Here is a 14,698-nt window from a genome sequence, read left to right as displayed (position 1 = left end):
ATTAAAAAAACTCAAAACACAATCCAGGAAACCTCAACAAGCATGGAAAAAAAACAAAAGATGAACACACACTCAATACATGGAAACAAACAAATAGAAAATACAAATATGCAATAAGACAAACCAAAAGGTCCTATTACAAAACTAAAATAGGACCGGATTACAAAGACTTGAAGAAACTATTTCAAATCGTAAATAAGTTACTAGACACCACTCCTATCACCACGACCAACACAGACATGCTGCCCGCAGACAAACTTGCTAATTACTTTAACGAAAAAATAATAAAATTACACAGCACTCTTCCTCAGCATAACACCGACATCGAAAACTTCTTCAACGACCTAATCCCTGGTGGATGCCCAGCTGACCATATTTGGTCAACATTTACTCCCTTCACCATTGAATCAGTTACAAAAGCAACTCATAAGCTTGCCAACACCCACTGAAAACTGGATACATGTCCTAGTCATCTATTTATTTATTTATTTTATTTTATTTATTACTCAAATCCGCCCCCTACCGCTTCATGGCAGATCTCACATCCCACTTAAACTTCAGACTACAACAAGGTCTCTTCCCTGAGGAATATGGTAACATCCTACTCACCCCAATACCTAAAGACACTAAGAAAAATACAAACGACCTAACCAATTACCACCCAGTTACGTCTATCCCACTAGTAGTCAAACCGATGGACAGCTTGGTGACCAAACAGCTTACGGAATACATGGACAAGTTCTCAATACTAGACGACTCACAGTCAGGATTCTGCCCCCACCACAGTACCGAAACTGTCCTAGTCACCCTCTTGGCCAAATTCAAGCAAGAAATAGCCATAGGTAAAAGTATACTTGTCCTCCAATTCGACATGTCAAGTGCATTCGACATGGTCAACCACAATATACTACTAAGACTCCTTGGCCACTTCAGGATTGATGGAAATGTACTTAACTGGATAAAGGGTTTTCTAACCACCAGAACTTACCAAGTAAAATCAAACTCAAACGTATCACCACCGTGGAAAGCTACCTGTGAAGTACCTCAAGGATCACCATTATCACCAATACTCTTCAACGTGATGATGATCCCACTGCCAAAGTCCCTATCCAACCGAGGCTTCAACCCGTTCATCTATGCAGATGACGTCACAATCTTCATTCCCTTCAGTCATGACTTAACAGAAATAACCAATGAAATCAATGACGGTCTAAACATCATAAACTCCTGGGCAAACTCATTCCAACTGAAACTGAACACTGAAAAAACACACTGCCTCATCCTCTCATCTCAACATAACAAGTACAAACCCACAACCATAAACACCCCAGAACACACCCTCCCTACCTCAGACAGCCTAAAAATACTCGGCATCATAATCAACCGCAACCTTACCCTTGAGAACCAAGTAAACTCTGTAATAAAGAAAGTGTTTTACTCAATGTGGAAACTCAAACGAATAAAACCTTTCTTCCCAAGGGAAATATTTCGAAACCTAATACAATCAATGGTCCTAAGTCATACAGACTACTGCAACGGAATCTATGCGGGATGTAAAGAACAACTCACAAAAAAATTCCAGACTGCCCAAAACACAGCTGCCAGGCTGATATTTGGTAAAACACGCTTCAAAAGCGCCAAACCCCTCTGAGAAAAGCTACACTGGCTCCCAATCAAAGAACGAATCATCTTCAAAATCTGCACTTTGGTCCACAAAATTATCTACGGCATAGTCCCGGGATACATGACAGACCTCAAAGATCTACCAAACAGAATCAGATCATCAAAATCATACCTAAACCTACATTACCCAAATTGCAAAGGACAGAAATACAAAACAACTTATGCATCCAGCTTCTCCTACCTAAGCGCACAACTATGGAATGGATTCCCAAAAGCTGTGAAAACAATCCATGACCATCTAAACTTCAGGAAATCACTAAAAACCACCCTCTTCAAAAAGGCTTACCTCACCGATCCAACGTAAATCCCCACACCCAGCAACACAACATAACTAATGATTGTACTGGACAATATACAATCTTCATCCCTTCCATCATCATGGCGCCTCATACACACCTACCTCACTTCAACCACAATATAATCTGTATTTGTTATCAACCGACTGGCGAACGCCTTTACGGTACTATGTAAGCCACATTGAGCCTGCAAATAGATGGGGAAATGCGGGGTACAAATGTAACAAATAAATAAATAAACATAATCACCAGTTCCTAATTTTACGATTCATCAATTTCTTCCCACACTCCAAATATATATGTACTAACCGTTGAGCCCGTGAAAATGGGCTACTTTTGGAATGGGAGGGGTTCTGAGCCCCCCCTGAGGTCGGCGCCGCCCTGCCCTGCCTCCCCCGGAGTCGCCGCCCCTCCACCCGGCCCGAGCAGCACTGTAAACCTACATCAGCATGCAGCAGCAGGCACATCAGCAAAGCTGCCATCAGGGCGGGCTTCCTTCTCTGCCTGTGTCCCGCCCTCATGTGACGTAATGTCGGCGAGGGCGGGACAAAGGCAGAGAAGGAAGGCCGACGGCAGCTTTGCTGATGTGCCTGCTGCTGCGTGGTGATGTAAGTTCACAGTGCTCGGGCCAGATGGAGGGGCGGCGGCGATTCCGGGGGAGGGGGAGCGGTTCCGATGTCTGCAACATGCCAGTAGAGACTTCCCTCTCTGTCCCGCCCCCGTCATCACGTATTGACGCGGGGGCGGGGCAGAGAGGGAAGTCTCTACTGCGCATTTGCGAGTGAGTACGTTCACTCGCCGTTTATATGTTTGATTTGGAGTGTGGGAAGAAATTGATGAATTGTAAAATTAGGAACTGGTGATTATGTTGATGGTTCTTCATGTCCTGGTGCAGCCATTACCATGTATTTCTGAGGTTCTTATAAATATTTTACACATATTCCTAAGTTTAGAGTTCTAAAGATTGCTTATTTTAGTGTGAGATATAGATTTTGTTCTGAATTGTTTTTGTTTGTTTTTGGAACAGATTTCGAGGGATCATTAGATCCTATTGGATATATCATGGATTTTCTCAGGATGTGTCCTAAAATATGATAGAATCTGCCTAGTTTGAGTTCTGAGGTGAAAAAGTCCACTGAAGTGGATGAATGCCAAAATCCCACGTGAAGTCAACAGCAAAAAGGAAGTGGGAAGTGGGCCAAAGACTCAAGAGACCAGGACAACAGACTAATATTCAAAGTGATTTACTGTAGATGCAACACAGATCTATGTTTTGTTTCAGTAGTTTTTCAAGCATTAAATACTTTTTCAACCTTCCAGCTGACTCTCGCTAAAGGTCTTTTTCAAGACCACCAGTGCATTACAAAAACTACCTTCCAGAGTTTTACCTATTCACACAGCTAACAAAGGTTTTGATTATTCATGTTTCTTCACACCCCAGTGATGTTTCAACATTTGGGTCCATTTTATTTTCCAGACTCCTGAGGCAAGCATATGGCCGAAACACAGATCTGTGTCAATTCTACAATAAACCACTGTGAATATTAGTCTGTTGTCCTGGTCTCTTGAGTCATTGGCCCACTTCCCACTTCTTTTTTTGGTTTGAGTTCTGCACATCCCTAAACATTAGAACTTGAAAAACCAAGACAGCTAGACTTTATTTTAAATGATTGATAGGGAGAAATTCCTTTCAGAAGTCCAACATTCATGCCCTTCATAATTCACAAGACTTGTATAAATGTTTTTTTTAAAGTCTGGTGCTCATACTTATAGTATTCCATATGTTTTAACTGCCTGAGGAATCATAAGTTAAACATAAAAAAAACAGCTGTGGAGAAACTAAATTAACTCAAAGGAGAGTTGATTTTTATTCCCAATAGTTAAAATATTTAATTAAATGTTACCTATTTTTCTTTTCTATTCCTACAGAGCTTAAATGCTGACACAGAATTTTGTACAGTAATAATACACCATCTGTCTGTATCCTGCAGTGCAAATCTTTGCATTTTGGCTATCTTTGGGGTCCTTTTACTAAGCTGCAGTAAAACGTGGCCTTAGTTTGCCCCTACATGGGTTTTTCCTGTGTGTTAAGGCTATTATTACAGCAGCCGTACAATGGCAGATTGTCTATGTTTTGTAAAGTGGTGTGGTACATGTGTTAGTTCTTTTTTAAAGGTAATGAATAGAATTAAAACAAGACATAGAAAAGAAAGCAATATGATTTTAGTTGGCCTAACTTAGGGGACCTTTTACAAAGGCGTGGGAGGGCGTATGCACATACAGCGTGCACCAAATCAGCACTACCACCTGGATAGCGCGTGAGCTGAGTGGTAATTCTGAATTTGGCATGCACCAAATCCCGCGGTAGAAAATAATTTTCTATTTTCTACCGCGGGCCGCATACCCAGCAGTAAACAGCAGTTAGCATGCACTGCATGTTTACTGCTTGGCTAGCATATGACCTCACTGCTAAGTCAATGGTTGGCAGTAAGGTCTCAGGATGAAAATGGACGTGTGCTGGTTTCAATTTTAGTGCAGGTCCATTTTCCAGCCCCTTAAAAAAGGCCCTGTTTCCTAGACGTGGTAAAAAATGGCCCAGTGCATACCCAAAAGATGTGATCGCACTACCGCAAGCCACTTTTTACCACGGTTTAGTAAAAGGACCCCTTAATACATCTGTTTATTTGCTTCCTCTTCAGATCAGATTATCTTATTTTTTTTTACATTTTGTTTGTTTTTTTCTATTCATTTTCTATATTTTTTTTAATGGCCATGCACTAATGTTACAGAAATTGTAAGAGTATTTGAGAAAATTGTGCAATTATGCATAGAACAGTGAGGATTTTTTCCTAACCATCAGAAGGCACCGTCAGGACAATTGAGGAATTGGGAGCAATTGCTAGTTTACAAGTTAAGTGCCATTTTGGTATATTCTCTCTGGCTATATCCATATGAACTGGCATTATTAGGTCATTTTAGGAAGCCACGGTAACAAGTGGCCTATGCTAGTTTTGGCACACAAAATTGGTGTGCGCTGGACCACTTTTTACCGCGCCAGGAAAAAGGCCTTTTTTTAAATTGAGCAGTAAACGGCCATGTGCTAATATTAGAATGAGCTCATGCCTATTTCCTGTCTCAGCCCTTACCACCACTTATTTAGTAGGCAGTAAGGGCTCACGCTCTACTCATATGGTAATTGGGCAGCACGCAGCAATGTGACTGTGCTGCCAATTACTGCCAGGAACGCCCCACACAGTTGAAAATAGAAAAATATTTTCTACCACGGGAAAATGTATCCCTCAACTTCGGAACTACCGAGGGGCACCCATGCTACTTTCCTTCTCTGTACCCATGTGTGGTGTTGTATCATGCACTAATGTTGCCATTAGCACTTGAAGGGGAATCCACAGAAGTGGAGGAACGTGAAACACTACAGTGCTTTGGAGTAAGTACACAAAGGAAATTCAATACGTTAGTGTTTAACTCTCAAAAAGGAGACTATGATAAAATGAGAGGAACAGTGAAAAAAAAAACTTAGAGGAGCGACTGCGAAGGTCAAAAATTTACATCAGGCGTGGATGCTGTTCAAAAATACCATCCTGAAAGTCCAGGCCAAATACATTCCGTGTATTAAAAAAGGAGGAAGGAAGACCAAACAACAGCTGGAATGGTTAAACACTGAGATGAAGGAAGCTATTAGAGCTAAAAGAAAAACCTTCAGAAAATGGAAGAAGGAATTGACTGAAAATAATAAGAAACAGCATAAGGAATGTCAAGTCAAATGCAAAGTACTGATAAGGAAGGCAAAGAGGGACTTTGAAAAAAAGATTGAGTTGGAGGCAAAAAAAGATAGTAAAATGTTTTTTTAGGTATATTAAAAGCCAGAAAAAGAAACGGTTGGACTGCTAGATGACCAAGGGGTAAAAGGGGCAATAAGGGAAGACAAAGCTATAGCAGAGAGACTAAATGAATTCTTTTTTGGTCTTCACCGAGGAAGCTTTGGGAGAGATACCGGTGCCAGAAATGGTATTCACAGCTGATGAGTCAGAGAAACTGAATGAAATCTCTATAAACCTGGAGGATGTAATGGGGCAATTTGACAAATTGAAGAGTAGCAAATCTCCTGGACCGGATGGTATTCATCCCAGAGTACTGTTAGAATTGAAAAATGAACTTGCAGTACTATTGTTAGTAATATGTAATTTATCTTTAAAATCAAGCCTGGTACTGGAAGATTGGAGGGTAGGCAAATGCTGATTTTAAAAACAGGTTCCAAAGGAGATCTGGGATATTATAGACCGGTGAGCCTAATGTCAGTGCCGGGCAAAATGATAGAGACTATTATAACGAACAAAATTACAGAGTATATTCAAAAGCATGGATTAATGAGACAAAGCCAACATGAATTTAATGAAAGGAAATCTTGCCTCATCAATCTATTACATTTTTTTGAAGGGGTGAACAAACATGTGGATAAAGGTGAGCCAGTCGATACTGTGTATCTGGAGTTTCAAAAGGTGTTTGACAATGTATCTCATGAAAAACAGTAAAGGAAATTGGAAAGTCATGGGATAGGAGGTAGTGTCCTATTGTGGATTAAAAACTGGTTAAAAGATAGAAAACAGAGAGTAGGGTTAAATGGTCAGTATTCTCAATGGAGATGGGTAGTTAGTGGGGTTCCCCAGGGGTCTGTGCTGGGACCGCTGCTTTTTAACATATTTATAAATGATCTAGAGATGGGAGTAACTAGTGAGCTAATTAAATTTGCTGACGACACAAAGTTATTCAAAGTTGTTAAATCGCGAGAGGATTGTGAAAAATTACAAGAGGACCTTATGAGACTGGGAGACTGGGCATCTAAATGGCAGATGACATTTAAAAGTGCAAAGTGATGCATGTGGGAAAGAGGACCTGAAATATAGCCATGTAATGCATTAGGAGTCACCAACCAGGAAAGGGATCTAGGCATCGTCATTGATGATACGTTGAAACCCGTTGCCCAGTGTGCGGCGGCAGCTAAAAAATCAAATAGAATGTTAGTTATTATTAGGAAAGGAATGGAAAACAAAAATTAGGACATTATAATATCGCTTCATGGTGTGACCGCACCTCTAATATTGTGTTCTTTTTTTCCCATTCTCGGCCGAGGATACCCATCTCTTCATCAAGCCCCAGTCCCGCCTTCGCTACGGTCCCGCACCTACAGGATATAAACAGGATGGAGGCGGTCCAGAGGGTGGCTATGAAATTAATAAGTGGTCTTGAATGCAAAAATTATAGGGACAGGCTTATGAACCTCAACATGTATACGCTGGAAGAGAGGAGGGAGAGAGGAGACATGATAGATACGTTTAAATATCTCAAGAGCATTTATGTACAGGAAGAGAGCCTTTTTCAAATGAAGGAGAGTTCTGGAATGAGGGGGCATATGATAAAGATAAGAGGGAATAGGCTTAGGAGTAACCTAAGGAAGTGTTATTTCACAGAAAGGGTGGAGGAGGCGTGGAATGGCCTCCCGGTGGAGGTGGTGGAGTCGAGGACTGTTCCAGAATTTAAAAAGGCATGGGATAAGCATGTGGGATCGCTTAGGAACAGGAAGAATTAGGGGTTAGAGAGGATGGGCAGACTGGATGGGTCATAGGGGGTTGTGCTTCAATATCATAATTTCAATCACAAGGAGCCTGTCCATTGTGATTATGAATGCGATACTGAACCACTAGCTCCCACCAGCAAGAGCAAGGGAAAAGGATACCTGCGCAGCTTACAGAGAACATTGGTCTCTAGATTCAATTCAATTCATTTCTTGTATACTGCTAATATCCCCTTTCCAGGGTTCAGTGTGTTTTATATTCTAGGTGAGACAAAAGCAGATAGTGTTAGTGTGAGGTAGAAGAAACATTAGGGACCATTGATGTAATGCATGAGACTAAAAACATTAAAGGAAAGGCCAATGGATGATACTATTTATGTATGTATGTATCAATAGAAATCAAACAAAATAAAACATGGAAAAGAAAATAAGATGATACCTTTTTTATTGGACATAACTTAATACATTTCTTGATTAGCTTTCGAAGGTTGCCCTTCTTTGTCAGATCGGAAATAAACAAATGTGCTAGCTGACAGTGTATATAAGTGAAAACATTCAAGCATTACTATGACAGTCTGACAGGGTGGGAGGATGGGGGTGGGTCGGAGGTATGCATGGGGACATCAAAGCATATCATTGATATTCTAACAGGATGGGTGTGGATAGGTGAGGGGTGGGGTGACCAAAAGAGACATACAGCTTTATGGTTTATAATGGGCTAGGAACCCCAGATCCTTGTTAAGTCCTTTCTGTTGGGTGTTAAAATATTCAATCATTCTGACTTCAAAGGTCTTACGTTCTTGTATGGTTTTAAAGTTACCTTTCAGGATTCTCACTGTGAAGTCACTGGTACAGTGTCCTGGTCTTTTCCATGTTTTATTTTGTTTGATTTCTATTGATAACCTTAAGAGTGGACTAACACGGCTACCACACTCCTCTATTTGTATGTATATATGTATATATTTATTTATTACGATTTATTTACTGCCTTTTTTAAGGAATTCACTCAAAGCGAAATCATGATGGATTATTATGAAGCAGTTTTTGGGAAGAGAAAAGTTTTTAGCCTATTCCTGAAGTTGAGGTAGCTGTTTTCTGTTCTGATGGGAATACGTAGAGAGCTCCATATTTAGACTCCAAGTACGGGGAATAGAGAGCTGAAAATCTAATGATTTCGAATTGTCTTTTGAAATGGTGATTCTAGCATTAGTTGTTGTTTCAGTTTGTTAGACTGGACCAGATATAGCGAAGCGGTCTTAGGCAGCAGTTCATCAATGAAGTAAGCTCTGGATCAGCATGCAGCTAGACAACAATGATTAGTACAGCTAACCCTAAGGTTTTAAACCTGAAAATTTTAAATGAACTTCCTTTATATATATAACCCCGGATTCTATATAGCGTGACTTAAGTTGTGCGCACAAATCCAAGCAATTATTGACACTAATTTACATTAATTAGAACTTACACACATCACTATCTACGTGTATTCTATAATGTGATTCGCGTATTCTGTCGCATAGTTGAAAAGGAGCCATGGCCATGGGAGTGGAATAGACAAGTCATGGACATTTCAAAAATCTATCCCCCCCCCCCCTCGCTTACTAAAGTTTAGCTCGAGTTATCTGTAGCAGGGCCTATTTTATTCCTGCGCTTAATTTAGGTGTCAGCATTTACACCAAGTTTTACTTGGTGTAACTGCCCACACCTAAAATTTAGTCACGCGGATGGGCGTTCGGCATATTCTATAAACTGCATGGAAATTTAGGCTTATTATATGCCTAGGAGTATTTCATTTCAATGCCAATTTTTTTAGGCTTGATATATAGAATCTAGTCCATATTGCTTCTTAAATGTCTCCTTGTATTGCACAAACCTAGGGCCCTTTTTACCAAGCTGCGGCAAAAGGGGGCCTGCGCTGGCATCAGCGTGTGTTTTTAACACGTGCCAAGGCCCCCTTTTACTGCATTTTAAAGAAATGGTCATGCAGCATGTGAAGCACTTGCAGTGCTGCCATTTCGGGGGGGGGGGGGGAGCCCTTACCATCAACCATTGAGGTGGCGGTAAGGGGTACACACCGAAGTTACAAAAATAAACATAGTTTTGTAGCCCCGGATATGATGGCGCACTGGGGGTGGGAAGTACCGCCAAGCTGCTGCGGTAGCCCGGCAGTACTTCCTTTTTTTGCGAGTGGTAAGCCCGCGTTGGGCTGACTGCCGCTTTGTAAAAAAGGCCCTTAAACATGTTGAATAGGAAACTATGTTCTATTTATTCTTTAAAGCATTTTTTAAATGCTGATTACACATGCAATTAGAGCAGATCACTGAAAAGAAATCATCTCATAAATGAAATTCATCATGAACTATAATTCAAATTATTTACATTTCTTGAGTATGCAAATATCTTCTCAAAGAACTGCTAAGTTCCACCACCCACAGAGTGAATGATGAAAGGGCACAAATGTTTCAACAATGTGGTATCCTGCTAAAATTGCTTATTTTTAATGTTTTTTTCATATATTGCCGTTCTAGATCTCCGATTATGCACAGATGGAACATGCACAGCTACATTGTGCATGCTTGAGTAGGCAGACTACTTCTTCTATAAATTTCATGAGCTACGGCACTTGTAAACAGAAAAGGAAAACATTAAGGAGTCATTTTACCAAGGCACATATAAAAGTGGCCTGCGCTGGTATAGGTGCATGTTTTGGATGAGCGCAGGTACATTTTTCAGCGTACCTGCGAAAAAAGGCATTTTTTGTGGCCGAAAATGGATGTGAGCAAAATTAAAACCAGCATGCGTCCATTTTTGGCCTGAGACCTTACCGCCACCCATTGACTTAGCGGTAAGGTCTCATGTGCTAACTGGGTGATAAACATCCAGCGTGTGTAAACTGCTGATTACCGCTGGGTAAGTGCCACACGGTAGAAAATAATATTTTCTACCGCATGTTTTGGGCATGCGTCAAAAATAGAATTACCGCCCAGGGCATGAGGTAGCCGGGCAGTCGTTCCAATTTGGCGCTCATTGGACGCAAGTAAGCACCTATGTGACTTAGTAAGAGGGTCCCAAAGTAGGGATCATTGATGCAGGTCAAAAAATGTACAACTAGTTAAGGTGAATGCGAACTGCATGAAGAGAAAATTAGTAATGTGATTCTGATACTGGCCAGTTCTAATCCAAGAGGCCTGTTTAGTTAAATGCACTAAGCAATTGAAGGGCTTATTTTCAAAACCCACTAACAAGCTTACTTTCGAAAGAGAAGGGCGCCCATCTTCTGACACAAATCGGGAGATGGGCGTCCTTCTCTCAGGGTCGGCCAAAACGGCATAATCGAAAGCCAATTTTGGGCATCCTCAACTGTTTTCCGTCGCGGGGACGACCAAAGTTCACGGGGGCGTATCAGCAGCGAAGCGAAGGCGGGACTGTGGCATGCTTAAGAGATGGGCATCCTCGGCCGATAATGGAAAAAAGAAGGGCGTCCCTGATGAGCACTTGGCTGACTTGGTCCATTTTTTCTTGCGACCAAGCCTCAAAAAGGTGCCCAAACTGACCAGATGACCACCGGAGGAAATCAGGGATGACCTCCCCTTACTCCCCCAGTGGTCACCAACCCTCTCCCACTCTAAAAAAAACTTTAAAAAAATGTTTTGCCATCCTCTATGCCAGCCTCAAATGTCATACCTAGCTCCATGACAGCAGTATGCAGGTCCCTGGAGCAGTTTTAGTGGGTGCAGTGCACTTCAGCCAGGTGGACCCAGGCCCATCCCCCCCTACCTGTTACACTTGTGGAGGTAAATGGGAGCCCTCCAAAACCCACCCGAAACCCACTGTACCCACATGTAGGTGCCCCCCTTCACCCCCTAGGGCTATGGTAGTAGTGTACAGTTGTGGGGAGTGGGTTTTTTAGGGGATTTAGGGGGCTCAGCACACAAGGTAAGGGAGCTATGCACCTGGGAGCAATTCATAAAGTCCACTGCAGTGCCCCCTAGGGTGCCTGGTTGGTGTCCTGGCATGTCAGGGGGACCAGTGCACTAAGAATGCTGGCTCCTCCCATGACCAAATGGCTTGGATTTGGTCATTTCTGAGATGGGCGTCCTCGGTTTCCATTATCACTGAAAACCGGGGACGACCATCTCTAAGGACGACCTAAGGACGACCAACTCTAAGGTCGACCTAAATGTTGATATTTGGGCGTCCCCGACTGTATTATCGAAACAAAAGATGGACGCCCATCTTGTGTCGATAATAAGGGTTTTCCCGCCCCTTCACGGAGCTGTCCTGCGAGGACTGCCCCAGGAAAACTTGGGTGCCCCATTCAATTATGTCCCTCCATGTCTTCTTTTGGCAAAAAATGAACTATTAGGCCCTGTTTACAAAGGCACATTCGCGTGCGTTAACCATATAGATGCCTATAATACTCCTATGGGTGCCTACACTGCACGTGCTAAAAACACTAACGCACCTTTGTAAACAGGGTCCATAGTTTCGTATGGTCAAAGGATATTGTTATCTACCTGTGCAATTAATTGTTGAGATCAAAAGTGTGCTTGTCCTTAAAAGTTAAAATGTATTTATTTGGACTTATTTACTGCCTTTTTGAAGGAATTCACTCAAGGTGGTGGACAGCAAGAATAAGTCAAACATAAGCAATAGACAATTACAGCAGTAAAAAAAAACAGTACAAAGTATGGCATAGTATACTACTTACAATGTCAACACAATACGTAATAAAATATTTTAATAGACAACAAAGGGTGTAAGCAAAGATGGAACGTAGAGGGCTTCTTTTAATATGCTGTGCTAGTGATTCCCTTGCAGCAAATGTGACAAAGCCCATTCAATTCCTATGGGCTCCATTGCAATTGCTGCACCAGGAATCACTAGCGCAGCTTAGTAAAAGGAGCTCATGGATAAGTAACAGAGTAACATGAGTAATTTAAGACTAAAGTTGCACATGAGGTCAGAAAGGTGCTTGAATATTATCTTAGCTAAGGTAGGAGTGGATAAACATGTCCTGCTATAGTATGTGCAGCCGGTGTCACTCTTTGTGTATATGTGTGTGTGACTAGCAAGTTAGTTTCTTCTACCATTAAAGGCCTGGTTGAAGAGCCAAGCTTTTACCTGCTTCCTGAAGTAGTGATAGCCTTGTGTTAAGCGAAGTCTTTCAGGGAGTGTATTCGGTGTGGGGGCTACTCCAGAGAAGGCTTGCTGATGGGTATCATATCATTTGATGTCCATTGGAGATGGTGTGGGATACCCCTTAGGAGGACCTTAGTGTCATTGGAGGTGTGTAGAGGGTGATCCTGTTCTTCAAGTACTCCATTTCCTTTAAGGGCCTTGAAGATCAGACACAGAGTTTTAAATCTAGCCCTGTATTGTACTGGTAGCCAGTGAAGTTTTTGCAAAAATGGTGTGATGTGGTCACATCACTTACAACCTTCTATTAATCTTGCTGCAGCATTCTCAATCAATTGGAACTAGTGCAGACCCTTTGTAGTCAGAGCAGTGTAGAGTGCATTACAGTAATCCAGTCTTGATGTTATCATGGTATGCACAACTGAGACAAGATTTGCCTTTTCAGTATAAGAAGAGAGGCAGTGTAAGTTGTTGCAAATGATAGAAGCAGCTATTGAAGGTTGCCTTTATTTGAGGGATCAGAGTAAGTGTTGAATCTAGCTGTATTCCAAGGTTCCTGACTTGTGATTTGAGGGGGAGTTCATATTTCCCAAAAGAGATTTTGATGTCAGGTATGTGCCCACTTGTGTTAAGGACCCATAGAATCTTGGTTTTAGCTGGGTTCAGGCAAAGTTTGTTGTTTTTAGCCCATTCTTGAACTGATGATAGACAAGTAGTCACTTTATTCAGGGCTGTGAGTAAGTCAGGCTCAATGGGTATGAGTAGCTGCACTCCATCCGCATATATGTAGAACTGAGTGTCGGCAAATGGCCGGCAATCACTTTCGAAAATGAGCCTGATAGGTACCAATTGTGCACTACATTATGGAATACTAGCACTTATGCATGTGACTGCTACAGTTATGCACATAAGTGCTCACTGTGTGGTTCTTTTATTAAGCTGTGGTAGAAAGGCTGCAGTAGTGTGGACACGTGTTTTTGGCCCATGTTGGGCCATTGTTTACTGTGGCTGGGTAAAAAGGCTTCTTTCAATGGGGGCAGTAAATGGCTGTGCGCTAGAATTAAAAGTAGTGCATGGCTATTTACTGCATGAGCCCTTACCACTGCCCATTGACTTAGCGGTAAGAGCTCACGTGCTACACGTGCAGTACTCATGCAGCGCACGTCAAGGCTTCGTTCTGTTTCTGTGAGTCTAGAATGAAGCCTTGCGTAGGATTGGAAAGAAGAGGACCTCGGCTCCGCTGGCGGGGGTTGGGGTCCCCCGCCAGCAAAGGTAGGCGATGGCGGGTTAGCAGCGGGGGAGGGGTCGGGTGGGTCATCAGCGGGGGGGTCAAAGTTGGTGGCGGGGGGTTCGGCAATGGCAGAGGGGTCAAAGTTGGTGGCGGGGGGTCAGCAATGGCGGGGGGGGGGGTCGGCAGTGCCGGAGGGGGGGCTAAAATGTGCCCCTCACCTTGGGCTCTTGACCCCCTCCCACTGAAGTCTGGCTATGCCCCTGAGGTGGACCCTGGCCATTACCTCCCCCTACCTTTTACACTTGTGGTGGAAACAGTGGGCCCTCCAAAACTCACAAAAAACCCACATATAGGTACCCCCTTCACCCATAAGGGCTGTTGTGGTGTATAGTTGGGGGCAGTAGGTTTTTGAGGGCTCAGCAGACAAGACAAGGAAGCAACGGTGAGATGGATACCTGGGAGTATTTATATGAAGTTCCTAGCAGTGCCCCATTGCTGTCCTGGGAAGTCTGGGGGACCAATCTGCTAAAAATGCTGGCTCCTCCTACATCCCAATGGCTTGATTTTCTACATTTTTCACTTGTATGTTTTGTTTTCAAAAATGTCCTGAAATAAATAAATGCATAAAGCACAAAACCTAATTACAAATGGTATTTTCGAAAAAAAAAAAAAAAAAAAAAGATAGTCATTTTGCAGGTTCAAAAATGGCCATATTTCCTATTCGGATTTTGGACGTTTGGTATAAAACATCCAAAGTCC

The sequence above is a fragment of the Microcaecilia unicolor genome, chromosome 5 (assembly GCF_901765095.1).
Source record: "Microcaecilia unicolor chromosome 5, aMicUni1.1, whole genome shotgun sequence".
NCBI lineage: Eukaryota > Metazoa > Chordata > Amphibia > Gymnophiona > Siphonopidae > Microcaecilia > Microcaecilia unicolor.
The sequence above is the reverse complement of the archived record's forward strand: the minus strand, read 5'-3'. Positions refer to the sequence as shown.